At 43.6% G+C, this 17497-nt stretch overlaps 1 protein-coding gene across 2 annotated transcripts in view; it reads left to right on the top strand.

Annotated features, from left to right (window-relative positions):
* Positions 1-17497, top strand: part of LOC112562433 — a 73321-nt gene that overhangs the window by 6462 nt on the left and 49362 nt on the right. The window contains exon 1 of one of the 2 annotated variants that reach the window (XM_025235703.1): positions 15074-15205. The exons of the other annotated variant lie outside the window; for it this stretch is intronic. The gene's annotated coding sequence lies outside the window, so the exon portion shown is untranslated. Of the gene's footprint in view, positions 1-15073; positions 15206-17497 lie in introns of those variants that run through there. 2 annotated transcript variants of the gene reach the window in all.

The following is a 17497-nucleotide window of genomic DNA, read 5'->3' as shown; positions in this document are numbered from 1 at the left end:
TGTATCGTTTTTATTTTGAAGTGTGTTCTTTGCGGTCTGGGTTTTGCCCCCAAGAGAATTATGTGTTGTTTTTTCTGTTTGCACAAAAGTTCTTGCTAATTATTACCCTAGTCATTACCCTTGCTTTAAAACTTTATAAAATAAGAGGAATCTACATTTGGTTAATGTTACAGGCGCTGCTGGTTAATGTGTGTTAATGTTACAGGTTCTCTATAACAAGCGGTACATTGGTTAGAGTGTAACATCAGGAACTTTCTATATGTGTTACATGCAATACAATATAAAAAACGTCACTAATTGATATTTTATAGTGTGTGACGCACAACAAGCTGACTATAGTGTTACACAGTGTTCTAGAGCGTGTCACGTGTAATAAATTCTACTGCTGACTACACGTATTGCAAAATGTATAAGTGATATAGTGTAGAAGCTAGAAGAGTGTTATCAATTAAGCTCTCTCATCTAAAAGCTCGTTCTGTCCGATTTTCATCTGACGTCACAACATGGCGGCTTTGAGGGCGGCAGGCGATAAGCAAACCCTTAGGGGAATAAACCCTGTGTGGTGTGAACACATTTCCAAGCCCTTCCTTTCCGTTGTTTTGCAAATTACCGTCGATCGACCTGGCAAGCTGAGCGTCCTCTTTAAAAAAAAAAGCAAAAAAAAAAAATTGCAATATTTTTAGTATTAACACCAGGCAATATGGCGGCTCCAGGCCGCCTCTGATCACAAGCCTGACAGCCAAAAGGGCTGCCGCAAACAGATTCGAGATCCGGGGCTAAAACACGCCGGAACATTCTAGATACGCAGAGCCAGATTTAATTTGCGGTCTCCTCGTCTTTTTTTGTGGCAGGATGTTAGTGAATTATCGCTTTCAAGGCGCAACAAGTCTTTGACCCGAGCTTGAGCCAGCCCCGGGCCCTCGGTCTGTGCTGCACCCTTGTTCTGCTGTCGGTGTCCGTGATGTACTTGTAGGCAGTGACAGTTGGCAGACAGTGTACACGTTAACATGGGTGGGTGGGGAGGCTGAGAACTGCATGACGGACAGACAGGTAGACAAACAGATAGTTAAGCTAATTGGTAATTAAAGAGATTGACCACGAACTTTGTATTACTGGACTGCTGGCAGACGATTTTTTTTTCAGTTAACTACTAAAACTAGGCAGTTGTGTAGAAAGCTTCCGGTTTATTCACATTTCAGATTAACTACTAAAACGAGGCATAATACTACAAAGCTTCCAGTTTAGTCACATTCTTTGTTTAGGCTCGCCGAGACTAACAGAGGAACTTCGCAAGAGGCTAAGCGTTGGTCTAGGCAGACAGACAGCAATCCACCTATGTACGTCCATGGATTGACAGAAACGTAGCTAGAGAGAAAGAGAGATAAACAGAGGGTAGATATATCGGAGAACGAATGTTGGAATTGTGAGGAAAGAATGTGGCTTCGCCATCCACAGAGTGCATTAGACACAGTAAACCACTTTAAGCCTCACAAACTATTAGGCAGGAGGAGTTTTGACTTCATCTTTCTACGAGCATCAGTTTCAAAACTAAAAAACCGTAAAGGTTATAGCTAGCTGCTAGTCATGTTCAACAGGGCAAAAATAAATAAATAAATAAATAAAATAAAATAAAAAAAAACGAGGAAGGTGATTGCAGACAGGAAAACAGTCAAACCAAGATAGATACTACAGCATATTCCAGAAACTGTTGTACCATCTTCCTGTCTTCCAAACATTTTCCGAAAGTTCACTTGCTAAACTCGACAATATGTAAAGGATGCTTTCTTGTCTTCTGCACCTAGCTAGCAGGATACAATTCTCCTTCCTTCCACTCCCAAGCACAATTCTTGTCTCCCATGGAACTAGCAAAAACACTTCTTGTACCTGTCTGCATCGTTGGCAGAGATCGAAATATTTTTAATTTGTGATTTCCTTCACTGAGTGTAGGGGACAAGGGGTAACCGTCTCCCTCCTGTAAAGCTGAACACTCGGACTGCAGTCTGTCCATCATCGGCCATGTAACAGTTGCATGGACCCAATGGAGCTTCGCACTTGAAGCACCTTTGAACCCCAGACTGGGAGCCCGTCAAAGAGCAGGTAATGCCCGCGAGCATCTGAAATCGTCAGCGACTGATCTTTTATCGAAACTCATCGACTGTGTCATCGATCTCGCCATGCTTGACATTTTCACGGCAGCGCCGCCGAGCGACTCACAACCGAGGTTTAGAAAAACTGATTTGTGTGAGGACAATGGAAGCTTCTCGACTGGTTTATAAATACTTTCTTTGATTGGCGAAAATCTTTTGGTTGAATAACAATAACAACAATAACAATAATAATGTAGATGTGTATAGCACATTTACTCTCGTTACAGTAGGCTCACTTGCTGTAAGATGGAAATACATGTGAAGACATGTGGACACTAATGCCGAAAATCACAACAAAAAATTACATACATATTAAAAGCCTTGAATACAAGACAGAAAAGAGAACTAGGCACACAAAGCAAGCCACAACAACAAAATGTCGAAGTATAAACCAAGGTGTGTCGTCATGGCGAGGGGGCAATGCGATACCCCAGTTGTGAGTTGAACTGTGTGAAAGACACATTGCATGACACACCCGCTACATGAAGACGATGTTGTAACAGAGAGAAACTGTGGTTTAGAGGAAAAATCTGATTTTTACAGAACCTCGAGGAGCTATAGATGTCTCTGATTTGGGGAAATCTCTGGATCAGATGATGACTAGGGTTTAAGGGAAACGCCCGTTCCTCTGACACAAGCTATAAATATGTATATGACATACATATAACTGTAACAGTATCTACCTACTAACCATACCACAGTTCCAGTTCAGCCGTTCTCTACCTGTTCCTATTGACTTATCACCTACTTCAGGTTCATCTGTGTACCTGTGTGTCAGTACATGTTTACCTGTTTGTACCCGGATATCTGAAACATAGTGAAAATAATCGTAATGGTTTGTTTCCATTTATACAAATAAAAACTTTAAACAAAACAAACAAACAAACAAAGAAACAAACAAACAAACAAACAAACAAAAACAACAAAGGATGGCTTTGTGCCACTGTGTACTTGAGAGGTCTAAGGGAGATATTTTGGTATAGCTCAGTGCAAGATACCCTTTAATCAAATCTGGGTGGATACTTCCGTTTTCGAGATACCTATCCACAGACATGCCTAATAAACAGTTTATCTCAGCTCTCCTATTGGTTGAGTCTTGACAAGACAATCAGTGTTCGCCCAATCTGTCCATGATGACATGCAAGGGCGGGTATCTGGAGACAGACAAGGGAGTTGTTTACCCAGATTTGAGGCAATAATAATATGCACCGAGCTGTACCCCGTTATTAGAATAGGTTGCGACCTACTAGACCTCTAATTTGTATTTTCCTTTAGAAAACGAGGAAAAAAGCCTCAACATCAACACCGTGACTTTTCCTTGCCATCTGCCTGTAGTTCGACTGACGACGACGATGACAAAACAAAAACAACTGCCTGTCAGTCCACTCTGCGACCTTCGGAAATGAAGTTCGTGGCTCCGATGTACATTGGCTGAATTCATATGAGAAATGTCATGACGTCAGTAACGGTGCTTTTTCTCCCTTGTTGTCTTTGAGTGAGCGTGTGCGTGCGCGTGTGCCCTTTCACGTGCTTCTTGCAACTTTGACCTTTTTCGTCGTCGTTACGCTAGTGGCCTTTAACTTTGCCAAAAAACACAGAATTCGCCGTACTTAGACGGAAAGATGTCAACAGCAGAAAACTACGCATGTGTATGTGTGTGTGTACGCGTGCCCATGCGTGTGTATTTGTGTATGTGTCTGAGAAAGAGAGAGAGAGAAAGAAAGAAAACACGGACAACACTGAAAACTTAAAAAGAGATTTATTTTCTTACAGATATTTGGTGTTATGTCCATACATAATATTAGTTATCACAGATTATTACCTACATCCGCTCTACCCAGTCCATCACACTCTAAGCTCATGTAGATAATATATACACATATAGGGATGCTGCTCAGACAGCAGGGTGGGTGTGTAAGGTCTCACATACATCAGTCATCTTGAAACTTCTCAAGTTCTTAAACTGAAGTGTCTCGGTGATGGCGACCGTTTACGATGAAGCGGACAAAAAAATCTTTTTTTTTTTCGTCCAGTTTATTTTATTTTTTTTTTTTAAAGTTAGAGCTTTGCTAATGTAATAAACAGAATGTAGGTTAATGTCGGGTGGCTGGTCTACCTGCCTTCTCGCTGTTTCTGGGTTAGAAAAAAAAAAATGCCGCCATTACTGTGTTTTATATCAATAAAAGCTTTGTAACAAAAACATCCAAGCTGGAAGTTCGAATGACAGAACAAGCAGGTCACGTGTTTAAAAGAAGAGGAAGAATGGTGTTGTGAAAAGCAGAATGGGTACTGTGGGAAAAAGAACTGTTTTTGATCGCCTAATCTTCCCACGCACACTACTTCCGCTCGCAATAGCCGGAAGTGCCGCGGAGTGATCGCCCCTCTTAAGCACTCTTTGCTGGTGTGTGACTGGAGAGCCTCTGCCGACCTGTTGGCATTGGCGGGGAAGCAGGACATGGCTGCTCGCGTTTCACGGGAATTCCCAGGCGAGGGGAGGCAACAGGCAGTATCGTTTATGCTGCAATTCCCGGGAATGTTTCTCTCCGAAACAAAAACGAAACGATCTGGTTCGCATACGCCGGCAAGGAAGCTCGCCCACTGCTTCTGTTTTTCTGGACATCCTCCAAAATTTAATTTCGGCATCGAGGACACTGGGATGGTGCTGGGAACATGGGATGTTACACAGAGACAGGAATGGATACTCGGGACCCACAAACACGCGCGCATGCACACAAACTGACAAGGAGAGAAAGAGCGTGGGAGAAAATAAATGAAAGAGGGAAGGGAAAATTGATCAAGTTACTTGCATAAACGAAGACATGCACACATACAGACACACAAATCGAAACACAACGCACAGTGAGAGAGTCCGCGGGAAAAAAAAAAGAAATAGAAAGAGAGAGAAAGGAAGAGAGAGGAAAACGCTTAAAGTACACACACACACGCAAGAAAACATTCACACACAAATATACTCATGAAAACTCATACACATACACAAACTCACTATTACCCAAGCAGAAGGAGAGACCGGGAGAGAGAGAGATGAGAGCGAGTGTGTGTGTGAGGGGGAGGAGAGAGAGACAGAGAGAGGTGGGAGCGAGTGTGTGGGAGGGGGAGGACAGAGAGAGAGAGACAGAGAGTGCTGTGTTTGTTCAAGGTATCTTGCCAGCTTTTAGTGTGATTGCCAGTCGCTCTCGATGCGGGAGACCGGTGAGTGGCATTTACGTGATCACGGGACAGCGCGAGAGACGTAGGGATGACGTAGTCCAGGCTTAGAGTTAATGTAATTTGACAACCTTCAGGCTCGCGCCGACCACGACCACTGGACACAAGCCTCATTGTCCGGCCTCACGCAACACTCGCCTCTTCTCCACCACGAGCGCTTTAATCGAAACAACAAAAAATAAAAGGTACCAGGGCGTTCGCGGAAACATGTCACGAAGCACGTGACAGGAGAGGCAGGATACGGTAGTCTGCGCATGCGCGTGAGTCCATTACTATTAAACATGTGCTACATCCAGAAATGACAGGTCTGGCGGACTGCTGGCTCCACCCAGCAAGTCTCAGAGACCAGCTACTTCCGTTTTCGTTTAGCGAGGACATCTGACTGAAGTACCTGAAGAAGACAGAATGTTTGCTTAAAATAAACATTATCTTTGAAATTTATTTTTTTATATAATTTTTTTTAATCATCTTTGTCATCCCCGGCAGTTGACAGTTTTCATACCATCACGAGGATCCAACATCCCGAATCACTTCACATATGTCTTCAATATAATTTTTATTCTTCCAACCTTCTCAAGCACTCGAAATCGTCATACTCTGAAGACTTTTTTCAATTCCAAGAAATTATCAAAACCTGAACCCTTTGCCAATTAAAAGATTTTGTCACGTCCTGAACCTTTTTGTTAATTCAAGACATCGTCTTACCCTAAACCCTTTTGTCAATTCCAAAAGTCCTTACTCCGAACCCTTTGTTTATTGAATCATCTAACCTTGAATCCATCATCGGCTCCAAGAAACCTTCAAACCCTAAACCCTTCCTGGTTTTTCCAAGAACCCATTTTTACCGTGGACCTTGTCTATAGTGCAAGAAAAGTACATTGATCCCTTCGTCAACACCAAGAAGCCGTCACACCCTGATCCTTTTGTCAGCTACAAGAATATTTCGATGCCACCAGTAGAAATAAAGATCTTAAATAACTGTATTACAGCCGACAGGAAACCATCAACAATGAAGCACCCGATTCTCAAAGGAACGAAAACGTTTAACCGAGCTCGGAGAATCGATTGCGGGTGATTAAGACTCAGCCTCCATGTGAGCCACCCTGATGGCGGGTGTGTGTGGTCAAGGCAAAGTCCGGACTAACAGTCGCGCCGCATCAAATTGCACTCCGTGTCGCAGGACCCACAAAAAAGACAATTAAGAGGCGAGCTTACAAAAGCATCTCATGTTTGGAAAATGAGAAGAACACAAATCGCAACGGGACCAGGCCGTTCGGTTCATAACTGCATCGATCTCACCTTCCAGTCGGAAATGAGGAGTTAAAAAGTGGAGGGTAGGTGAGGAGGGTGGGTGGGTTTTGTGGTAAATGTCATAGGATGATGATTACGTCAGAGAATCGTGTGTATTCGAGAATGACTGCTGTTGTATATTTTAGACAAATCTGAATGTTTTGAAATTTTACGGTTGTTATGTCACAGAATCTTTTCAAAGATGTTTCTGATCATGTCAGCAAGTATCGATGTACACACCTGAGCAGCTCGCTGTACATGTCACTAAATTTTGCTGTACCTTTCTGCAGCAGTCGTTGTACCTATCAACGTATGAAGTACCGACAGATAAAAGTATTTGTTCAGTTACTTATTCAAGCAAGTGCCAGTGAGAATGCTTCAGTAACACAATGTTGGTAGATGTACTCTCTCCAGAGACTGATTACTACCCTGGTGGTTTCGCAACTTGCCAAAACTTGTCTGTCCGAACCAGTGAGTCACCAACAACATTATCACCTTTTATCACCAACGGAAGAGCTGACTATACCCGGTGGGTCACCCGTGGATTGCTGAACATGTACAGAGATGGTGAAACACTTTATAACGGACTCGACTGTCGCGAAAAGTAGACTAGACCACATGACCGGAGCCATAGTTGCAACTTATATGTAGCAGCTGAAGGTCTGTCAATGAATCATTGTTGTCAGGATAGATGGGGTTAAACATCGGTCTTGTGGTGGGACGGCAGCTGCGCTTTTTGTTTAACGCTGATTATAGTGCGGAGTGAAAAGCAATTTGACAATGCCAGACTCCACTTGTCACAGCCACAAGACACGTGTTCCAAACTCACATAAAAACCGCCACCCTCTCGGGTATTTGTTATATTTTTTTTTTTTACAAAAAGAACTTTAATAATCGGAAGAAAAGAAAACATAAAATGCAATTAAACAAAGACCGTCAAACTTTTTGCTCGTCTCGAGGACAGGGCCCTGACACAGGAAAATTCTCTTTGGTGAGGAGTGGGGTGAGGTGTTCAAGAATGTTGATGAATCGGAACAAAATAGGAATTAAAGTAACTCTGAAACGTGGAATTGAAGGAGATGGTCCTGTGTGTGGATGGCGATGGGTTGAAAATGGCGATGGTGGTGAACAAGTCTTGGGTTCTTTTGTAAGCTGCATTCACCACCCTGCACCCTTCAACCCCTATCAGCCTGTGCACGAGAGGTTGGGGGAGAAGGGGATGCTCATGGTATCGGCTTCTCGTTCTGTTTGACTGGTAGTCGGTCCTCATGTATCCTGGTAACAAAATGCAGTTATCCTCTCACACATCGGAGAGAGAGAGAGAATATGTTAGATAGGACCCCCAGACCTCCACATCTCTACAAACACACTCTCGCACACACTTACATAGACACACACATAGACACACACAGTAAGAGAGAGAGCGGCACAGACATCTGCCTCCATTTGCACCAATCCCGATGGTGCCGGAGGAAGGGGAGAGAACAAAGTGTACCCTACCTCGCTTCCGGCAGGAGTTCATTTCTCCTGAGAGCTTCGCTCAGAATGAATTAGTCGCGGGGTGCCCCCGGGGGAAGGCGCTGCAAACCGTTATGCGCGCGATCAAAAAGCAGTTTTATGCTGATCGGCTGCTTGGTACCCAGGTCCACCCTCCGATGGACAGCCCCAGTTCTGTCAGTAGGTCGTTGTGGATTGAGCAACGACTCTCTGGACTCAGGGGGGCGCGGCGCAAAATGCGGAGTCGGTGAAATCCACTCAAGTCTTTGAGAAGTAATATTTGTACATGTTGATTGCTTTGTCTGATTCGCCACAAGCTTCTGGACGGGTGTGGGTGGTTCACGTCCAACGTCGCCACGTAAACGGTTTATTTGGAGACAGAGGCTGGGCTTACAGAGACAGGGAGCTGTGTCATTGGGTAGCAAGCAACACTACACAAGTTGTTGTCAGTTCTTCTTCAGTCAAGAGACTTAATGATATTTGTTAATTTCCTGTTTATAGTTTTCTTTCCTCCATCACTATTTTGCATCCGCATAGTCCTCATCGTCGTCGTCATTCTTAAAAAAGAATTACATGACAGGTTAAAGGTCACACACATGAGAACTAGAAGGACCAAGGTTCAGATCTCACCTTGGCGAGCACGCTTTGATGGATACGACTGCTGACAGTGTTCATCATTGGGGATGGTGGGAGAGTTCTGGGTGCTCTAGCTCAATAAATCCCTCTCCCCAACTAGGTGGACCTATTCGTTCATAAAAAGAACCACCTGACCAGCACAGTGAAGGGAGACAACACTAAAGCTTATGTGATGAGTGTGGGAAGGAAGGGAGGGAGAAATGAAGGTAAGAAGCACGAAAGAAGGTTGATAGTGGGATATCCCCACTCGGGGAAAGCTCTTCCCTAGTAACATCGACCAGACAACCGATCGGGATGGCAGACTCTTGTTCAACGAGAAATGAATGGGGTACCTTCAGGGGAGATAACAAGCGGCGGAAAGAGACAGGGGGCTCCGGTTACAGATTGGCCTGACTTACCCATCATACCCATCTTACTGCACCGCTCATGGCCTGCAGCCATCATGCCATCCCCACCCTTACCATTGTGCACCCAGGGTATCAGCGCTGATCTCCAGATGACGAGTAACTTTTCACTTACCCGGGAGGGCCTGCCTGAAAGTTTCAAATACAAGAAAAATAAGCCAACAGAGCAAACAAGACATAAAGATGGCATCTCGCATAAAAAGTTCGGCGTTTTTCGGGAACGAATGGGATTTTTAATGTCCCATCCCTAACAATTGTATTATTTGTCTGAAACACATTCGGACGGACATGAATTGGACGTTTGGGATATAACTACTTGGCAGATTTCCAGAGTTCTCGTTTGACATTTTCATTCTATTCCTCATGGCATCTCTCCTTCACCCTGAAGCCTCACATTTCTGATGCTGAATCGTTATGGAATATTATAGCGAATACAATTGACTTGGCTGTGAAATTATACAGTAATGGATGGAGTTTTGTTTACACTGCACAGAGCCTTTGTTTGTTTTATCACCCCTACCTACACTTTGGAGCAAGGCCAATGAAGGACTGCTGTGTGTAGCGAGCGCATCTACAATCAGTCCAGCACCAGGTGCCAACCAGCGAAGTCTTGAAACAGCATAATCCTTATCATGTTAGGAAAACACACAAGCAGCACCTAGACAATTAATTAACAAAGACTGCAATCAAGGAAAGAATCGACAGGCGAGCTCTTCCTCCCTAATTAGCAGCCATTCATATTGCAGTGCATACACTGTGCATACTGTGGCGCCCTCTGTGCCACCAGGTGCCGCGCACTGGGCAGTGATGGGGGTCTTTAAAGTTAAATGTAAAGGGCTGTTTCATTTGAGAAATATTTTAACAGATTGAAACTCCTGCCGCCTTTGATCGTGTTGCCATGACAAAAGGTTTTCCCCGTTAGTTACTGACGTCATCAAACGAGGGCTGCGGGCGGGGCAAAGTGCGAGATGTGACCAAACTTTCTGATGGTCTCGGCCCTTGGGGAATTTCATTTCCGAAATACACGTAACTGCTTTCTTCGAACAGCAATAAATCATTATGCACATACGGGTATGTACGTATATGTGTGTGTATGTGTGTGTGTACCTGAGTGGGAGAGAGCTGTTGACATTACAACCTCCTCCTACAGCACCGTGTAACGCCGTCTCTCTCTCACACACATGGAACCATCAGCTTTGCCTTCGCCACAAGAGGCCCTTCTGTCACGTGATCTCGTGACTTCCGGTACAGCTCCAAGGGGACGGCAGCAAGAGCTGTTTCCTCCTTCGGGGAGTCTAGACGTCTGTGTGCTGATGCGGCTGTTCTTCAGATTCTGAATGCGCCTTCGTCTGAAACATATTAACCGTGTTTTTCTACAGCAGTCTCTCTCTCTATTTGAATGTTTTGTCTTCTTGGTTTTTTTTCGATTAAAAAATTATCTGTTCACTTGATTATTACAAATATTTATTGTGCAACAGGTTTGTAAATATTTATTTTTTTATAACGCATATTTTGCACACTAATTTTCACACTTAGATGTTTGTATGTCTCGATAAAGACGAACAGATAAAACCCTCACTTCCGCTTTAACCACCAACAAGTGTGTACTGCGCATGCGCTGAATAACTGACAAAATATCTTCATTTGAGTTTTGGTTGGAGTGATTTTGGGTTAATGTAGAGTTAGGGGCTAAAGTTCATGGTAGAGATTAAAGGTTAGTATTCGGTTCAGAGGTTAGGGTTCGGGTTAGAGATTGAGGCTCATCACGACATTCACAGCAGAAATAAAAGACCGCATGCACGTGCGACGCCGAACCCTGTGGGAAATGTAAAGCTGTGGACGTCCGGCTGTGGTCTCTGATGGAACACATCACTTCTTTTTTTTCTGCTCAGTTAACAAATTCTGATTGGTCCTTACCGACGTCCCACAGACACCCGGCCTTCCAGTCCTTTCGGCGAGTCTCGGAGTCCCACGAGGGTCCCTTCGCCATCATCCTTCTTGCATAGAGATCCTAGCAAAAAAATGCACGGAGGAAAAGCTCTTGTCCTCCTCGGTCATCAAGGGGAAAATAAATTTCTAGAGCAGATGAAACCGGCATCAAGAGAAATTAAGAACCTGACCCTCACCCTTGGAAGCTATACGTAAGTAGAAACCATTGCCAACTGACATCCATCACGTGGTCACATCATTAGCGGGCTGATTGACGACCGACAGCGGTTTCTGGTTTGAATTTTCAAGTCGAAACAAGAGACGGAATGGCAGGCTTTCTTCTCGTCCCCTGGACAGCTGCCGTTCAGCAACCATCAATTCTTCATCACTCGCAGAATTAACTTTGGCCATGAAGGCTCCTGTTCGTCGTGGCTGGCGTGCAGCCGGGCTCTGATCGCCGACATCTTGTGCTGAGTAATGGAGTGTGATGTCACCTGACATTTCATACAACTTCTTGTTTCTTTACTTTTTAATTTGAGGTTCTGTGGCTACATCACCGTGCATCGTTTACAACAGTGGTGTGCATTGTACTGGAACATGATATGTGCCAAGAGATCATTCCACATTTACAGACACACACACACAAACACACTTGCACATGCATAGATACACGTACACGCCTGACTTACAAACGTGAAGGAGTGGTTCCAGGACCTGCTTAACCCCTTTGACAGGCTTGAGTGTTAACCTCCCAGACCTCTACCCTTCTCCACTGATGACCAGTACTGGCGGACCAACATAATAAATGCCAGTGAAGGATGAAGTGAATGAATCAAAACACAAACAGAAGCTGAGAGAAGAAGAAGAAAGCATAGAAAGTGTTCCCAGCTAATTTTTAATCTCTAATTTATTTAAGTTTTTAATTACTTTTTCCTTCTCACCCAAGTCAAATATGAAATTGAGTTTTTCAGATTTTGGCAATCAGTCTGCTATAATCATTTTAATTCACTCATCCGAAAATAATAATTTTGCCCTCAAGTTAGCGGTTTAAAAATATTTACTATCGGTTTTGCTATCATGCAATCATTTTACTACATTTATTTAAAATGTCTTTTCTTTATCTTTTCTTTCGTCTATATTGCTTCTCTCATTTATTTACAAAGGAAGTCACCCCAATAGGTGGTGACTTTTCCACAAAAACCAGAGCAGAACAATGGAATTGGGGGTGTCTGTGGTACTCAGAAAATGGAGCGTTGGCCGGCACGACCTGGTGTGTAGAGCTAACACTAGAGACAACTGTCCTTCTCTAAGTTTATTGCCCCAGACACTTTAAAAATCAGCCCGAGTCAACCATGAAATTAAACTCAGTCATTTGAAGAAAAAAGCTTTGCCCTCGGGCGGACTTTAAAGGACGGGTAGAGCGAAAAAAAATATGTTCTAATTATTAGGTAAAGTCAGTGAAAAATACGATTTCTCCAAAAATTCACTTATACCGCTCTCTAAATATCCGCTTATAAACATCACAATGTGTAGAAAGAAACTGAAAGCCGTGACGTCACGTTTGTACACAGACGCGACTAATTAACAAGCGGTTCTCGCTCTCTGATTGGCTGAGAGCCTCACAACATCTTAGTGTCTATATACAATCGTGACGTCAGTGATGTTGACCTCTTTGTGACATAATCTGGAAAACTGAAGGAGTGTATTCAACCACATTTGTACCTCACTAGTGCTTTAAAAAACTCGGTCAAGATGCACAATCGTACTTTAGTGCCACACACTGACCTCAAACAGCGGGACTGACCCTGTCACATGACTTGCTGAGACCAGTACTCTTGAGGTCAAGTGTCGCGGGGTGCAGTGACCGAATAGCCGACCACATAAGTTACTGGTCAGGGACAAGGAGATAACTGTGAGTGGAACTACATAAGGCGAGACCTCCACTGACCACACAATGGAGGGTCTGACAGAGCGGGTCAGTCAGTGGAATGACACCAAGGACGTCTGGAAACTGTACATAAAAGCTTGGAGCTTCTTCTTTTTCTTTTTCCTTTTTTTTTTTTACTTTGGGAGAGACAGGGCCAGCGACAAGAGCCACAAACATTAAGGAGGGCTGAGATGTGAGCTGAAGGATGTCATCTTCAGATCCTGAAGTAAGATACTGTATTTACCTTGTAGAAGTAGATATCTGGGTTAATATTAATGTTTGTACGTTTGTGCTTAATTGTTAGCAGTTTGTAATGGAATTAATAAAGTATTGTTGTAACGAAGACGAGTTTGCGATTTTAGACATGTTGTCATTTAGTACTTAGACATCGCTATGATTTCTTCCTCCATTTCCATTCTTTAACGCCTTCCTTAAATATCCGCTACCTGTCCTTCTATATCACAGACACGTGGCTCTCAATATATCGGGTGAGAAGGACGCCCGGTTTCCTTTGGTAGAGAGGTACCCAACTACACCTTTTTTTCTACATTCTCTCTCTCATCCAGTAATGGCGGCGAATCTTCTCGGTGCCACAGGTTGATCAGGGGTAGGTATTAGAGGAACCATTTCCTGTGCCAAGCCACCCGTTAAACCAGCATGAAATATGGATAAATTAACAATTTTGCAAATAAGGAATTAAACAGTTCAAGAAAAAAAAAAACCAACATAATTCAACATCGGCATTTTGTAAAAAAGACAGGGGCGGCGCATTCAAAATACTCGGACAGCATCACCTTACGAGTTGCAATATTTCGGGTAGATAGCCATGGTCTGTCCGTCAATGTCAGATAAACGGGTACTATTTTCCCCCAAAAAAGTATATATTTCTCGGATGTCTGAGCGACAGATAATAGGTGACGATCGCGGCGCCGCCTGTTGCGAGGGTCGAGAAAGGGGCCATAACGTTAAAGGGCGATCATCCGATACAACTTGCTAACTGCGCCGTCTGGTGAATGGTGGGGGAGCAGACGGAAGGACCGACTAGATAGGACCGTCTCGAGCGCTAAACAAATTCTGGAGAGATAGCGACATTTCTGTCAACTCCCAGCCTCGTCCTGTGGCCGCCATCGACATTGACTGCTGATCTGTGCGCGCCAGGCCCCGGATGTGGGCACAAGATGCTATCATTAGGTCTCCAAAATTGCCCAACGGAGACTGGCCATCAAGAACTGTGCGGTGGAACCCAGGCAGCGGCTTCCAGAACCCGATCACTGTCACGTGACAAGGCTGGGGCATCTAGCGTCCAACAGACTTTCGGAGAGAGATGATGAGAAAGAAGAAGGCCAAGGAAGGACAAGAAAGAAAAAAATCTAACGACAGGCTAGAAACTTGAATCCTGATGGTCGAGGGGAACTGACAGATGATGAAAGCTGTCAGCGGTCTTTAGAATAACAGGCGTACCAATGATGTTGATAATACTAATGATGACAAATAGGTGTGGCTGAAGGACTGACGACCATAAATATTGTTTTATTTATTATTTGTTCTTTATTATTTATCGGTCTTTAAGGTCCAGTGAATTGCAATATTTTTTTTCTTTTAAGGATTTGATAAAAGTAGAGGATACTGCTTTCTAAGATGTAGATGTTGTCAGCCCTCATGCCTAGAATAATATATATACACAGATATGATATACATGTATATAAAAATAAATATAAATAATATTCGCAGACTAAGGGTATCTCAATCATATATAGTACAATGATGACAACAAGAAGAACCTACATACACACACAAAGAGAGACAGAGACAGAGAGGTTGGGACATCGTGTTAAATTGATTATCAGTCACATGTCTCGTGATCAACAATTAATGTTCTTCTCGCAGTCAGGTTTTTCTCTCACAGGTAATTTTTTAAATTACACAGCGTGACACGACAAAGAGCGGGTGACGCAAGAGGAGAGCACTCTAGCATTCTGCCTCTTCTTCGACGCAGCGGTTGTTCCAAACGAACACATCATTATGTCGACAGCCATCGGAACAACTACCCACGTGTGACCTTCGGAAAACAGATTTTTATTCAAACAACGAGCTGGGTGTGCGCCGGGTAGAAGTGCACCCGGAGGATGTCTACACTGCGCAGCATGGCGGTAAAAAGCTTTGGCACAATTAAGACTCAAGTGGATGTTGGGTCGTTTGTGGCAGGAAGTGACGAAGGAAGGGGAAAAGTAATGTAGACAGGAAGGTCACTGTAGTAATGGAAGGGTAAGGTAACCCGGGTGTGTGTCGGTTGGATGTACAACTAGTCAACAGGAGGTGGAATGGCATCATGGTGTGAATTGGTGTGGAGTGATTGTATTTCTGCTCATAAATTTGTGTTTTGTGTTCGTCCACGTCCAACAATAATAATAATAATAATAATAATAATAAATAATAATAATAATAATAAAATAAAAATACAAAATAAAAATCGCTTCAAGAAAAAGGCGAGAAATTTCGTGTCAAAAATAATACCAACTATTCATTAAGCTAGGATTGATGGAAAAACTCATTGTCCCCCAAAAGAACTCTTCCAGAATTTTCTTATCTCAAACCAAATTTGTTTTTAATGAGTTTTTTCCCTTCCTTATGATGAAATATTTATATTTATTTATATCAGTTGACCTAATAAAATCTTGTATTTTTTCTCAGTATTTACGATCCGACAAATGAGGTGAGCGCTACCGCAGGTAAATAATCATGTAGAAACGGGGTCAACATGCTGCAGAAATGGGGTCAAAATGCAGTAGAAAGAAGGGCAGGACAGACAATGATGTCAAGACGCGGGTCACGATGATGCATGACGGGAGTAAGACGAGGAAGACAGGACCGCAGGAAGAAGTCTAACATATTTGAACAGCGATGTGGACACTGGGATGAGCATGGCCAGCAAGTCCGCACACGATGGCGTAGTTCTAAAAAGTTTGGAAGCTTTCGAGCTGACTTTTGCTTTGGGCCGCTGAGACCCCGGACGGGAACTAACTCGGGGGTCGATGAAAAAGTCGACCTGGGAACACGCGACGCACGCGCTGCTGTGCCGGCAATCTAACCGGGATTTTCAACCCAATACAAGGGGAGGGAGGAAACGTGTTTGATGAAGATGAGTTTGTGGGGTGGAGGGGGAGTGTTGTCTTTTCGCTAAACTAGAAATGATTTCGCTTGTCAGATCTGTGGTAAGCTTTTGACATGGACAGCAGTCCTGGTTCGGATCTCCTGATGTTTCTTGTCAGAGTGTCACGACAACCGTCTACATGGCTAAAACTAACCGTCGTTTATCTTAACTGATGTTAACATGTCTATATCTTTTAAAGAATTGAGATAAACAAGTTAGCTTTTGAAGTATCACACACGCTCTCACGAACGCACATGCGCGCATACACTTGTTCGAACGAAGAGAAAGAAGATAATGCCGGGGTGAGAGAACCGCTCGCTCTGCAAAGGTAACAGTCTCGTGCTTGAGAAATTTATATCTTCTGTTGAAATCACTAACCGTTCTGAATGTCCACACATCGTGTCCTGTGACGCTTCTTACATCTTGTCGTGCTCTGCTGTAACCCGGATGTGTCATCCATCTTGCTGTAGCGAGAGCGTGCCATACATCTTGTCACGTGACCCAGACAATGTCCCTCTTGCCATGCGGGGTTAAGTGGGGTGGGTTCACACACCTCGTTTTCTAACATATTGTTGTCGTGTTATGTTGTGTAGACAGGTTGTCTGAGACATTTAGCTGTGCGAGGCGCTGGTCCAATAAGAACAGGTCTTAAACTGGGAAAATGTCCAAACATGATTGGATTCTGTCCAAAAAACAGAGACATATCCTTCATTCTTCATTTTCTTCTCTTATCTCTCTGGCTTCCAATGTTTTAGCTTAACTTTCCCTTTGAGAGTGGGAAAGCCTTCGAGGACGTCCCTAGCGCTGTTTAACGCGAAGAAAGGGAAAAATAAAAATGTCACCGGATGTTTTAGATAATCTTTGGTAGGAGTTCTTTCTCTTGGTGTAAACTGTAACGGTTAGCAAAACTCACAAAATTAATCGACAAACCACCATGGAGAGAGCAAGACAAATGTGAACAGACATTTGACCGAGTTTTAACACAGACAAAATAAAAATAGTCTTATTTCATCAAAATCGTTCGTGACTTGTTACACAAGAAAATAAACGAAATTTATTGAGGTTAAACAGACGGTTGCATGAAGGTTGCTGGTCGGACATAGTCTTTGCAGATTTCCCAACTAGACGTTTCAGATACCTTCATGAGATGTCATATCCAGTGAGTCTCGAGGGGGGGGGAATGGTGTTTTACGCCGTGTCAGCAGCTAAGGCTATATTACGGCAAGCAGCCAGCCCTGTAAACAGATGCCACGTGCAGAAAGATCAGCGTGCCCGAGACGACAGTGAGTCT

This window comes from Pomacea canaliculata, linkage group LG4, assembly GCF_003073045.1.
Source record: "Pomacea canaliculata isolate SZHN2017 linkage group LG4, ASM307304v1, whole genome shotgun sequence".
In the NCBI taxonomy this organism is placed as follows: Eukaryota; Metazoa; Mollusca; class Gastropoda; order Architaenioglossa; family Ampullariidae; genus Pomacea; species Pomacea canaliculata.
This window is presented reverse-complemented; position numbering and strand designations above follow the sequence as displayed.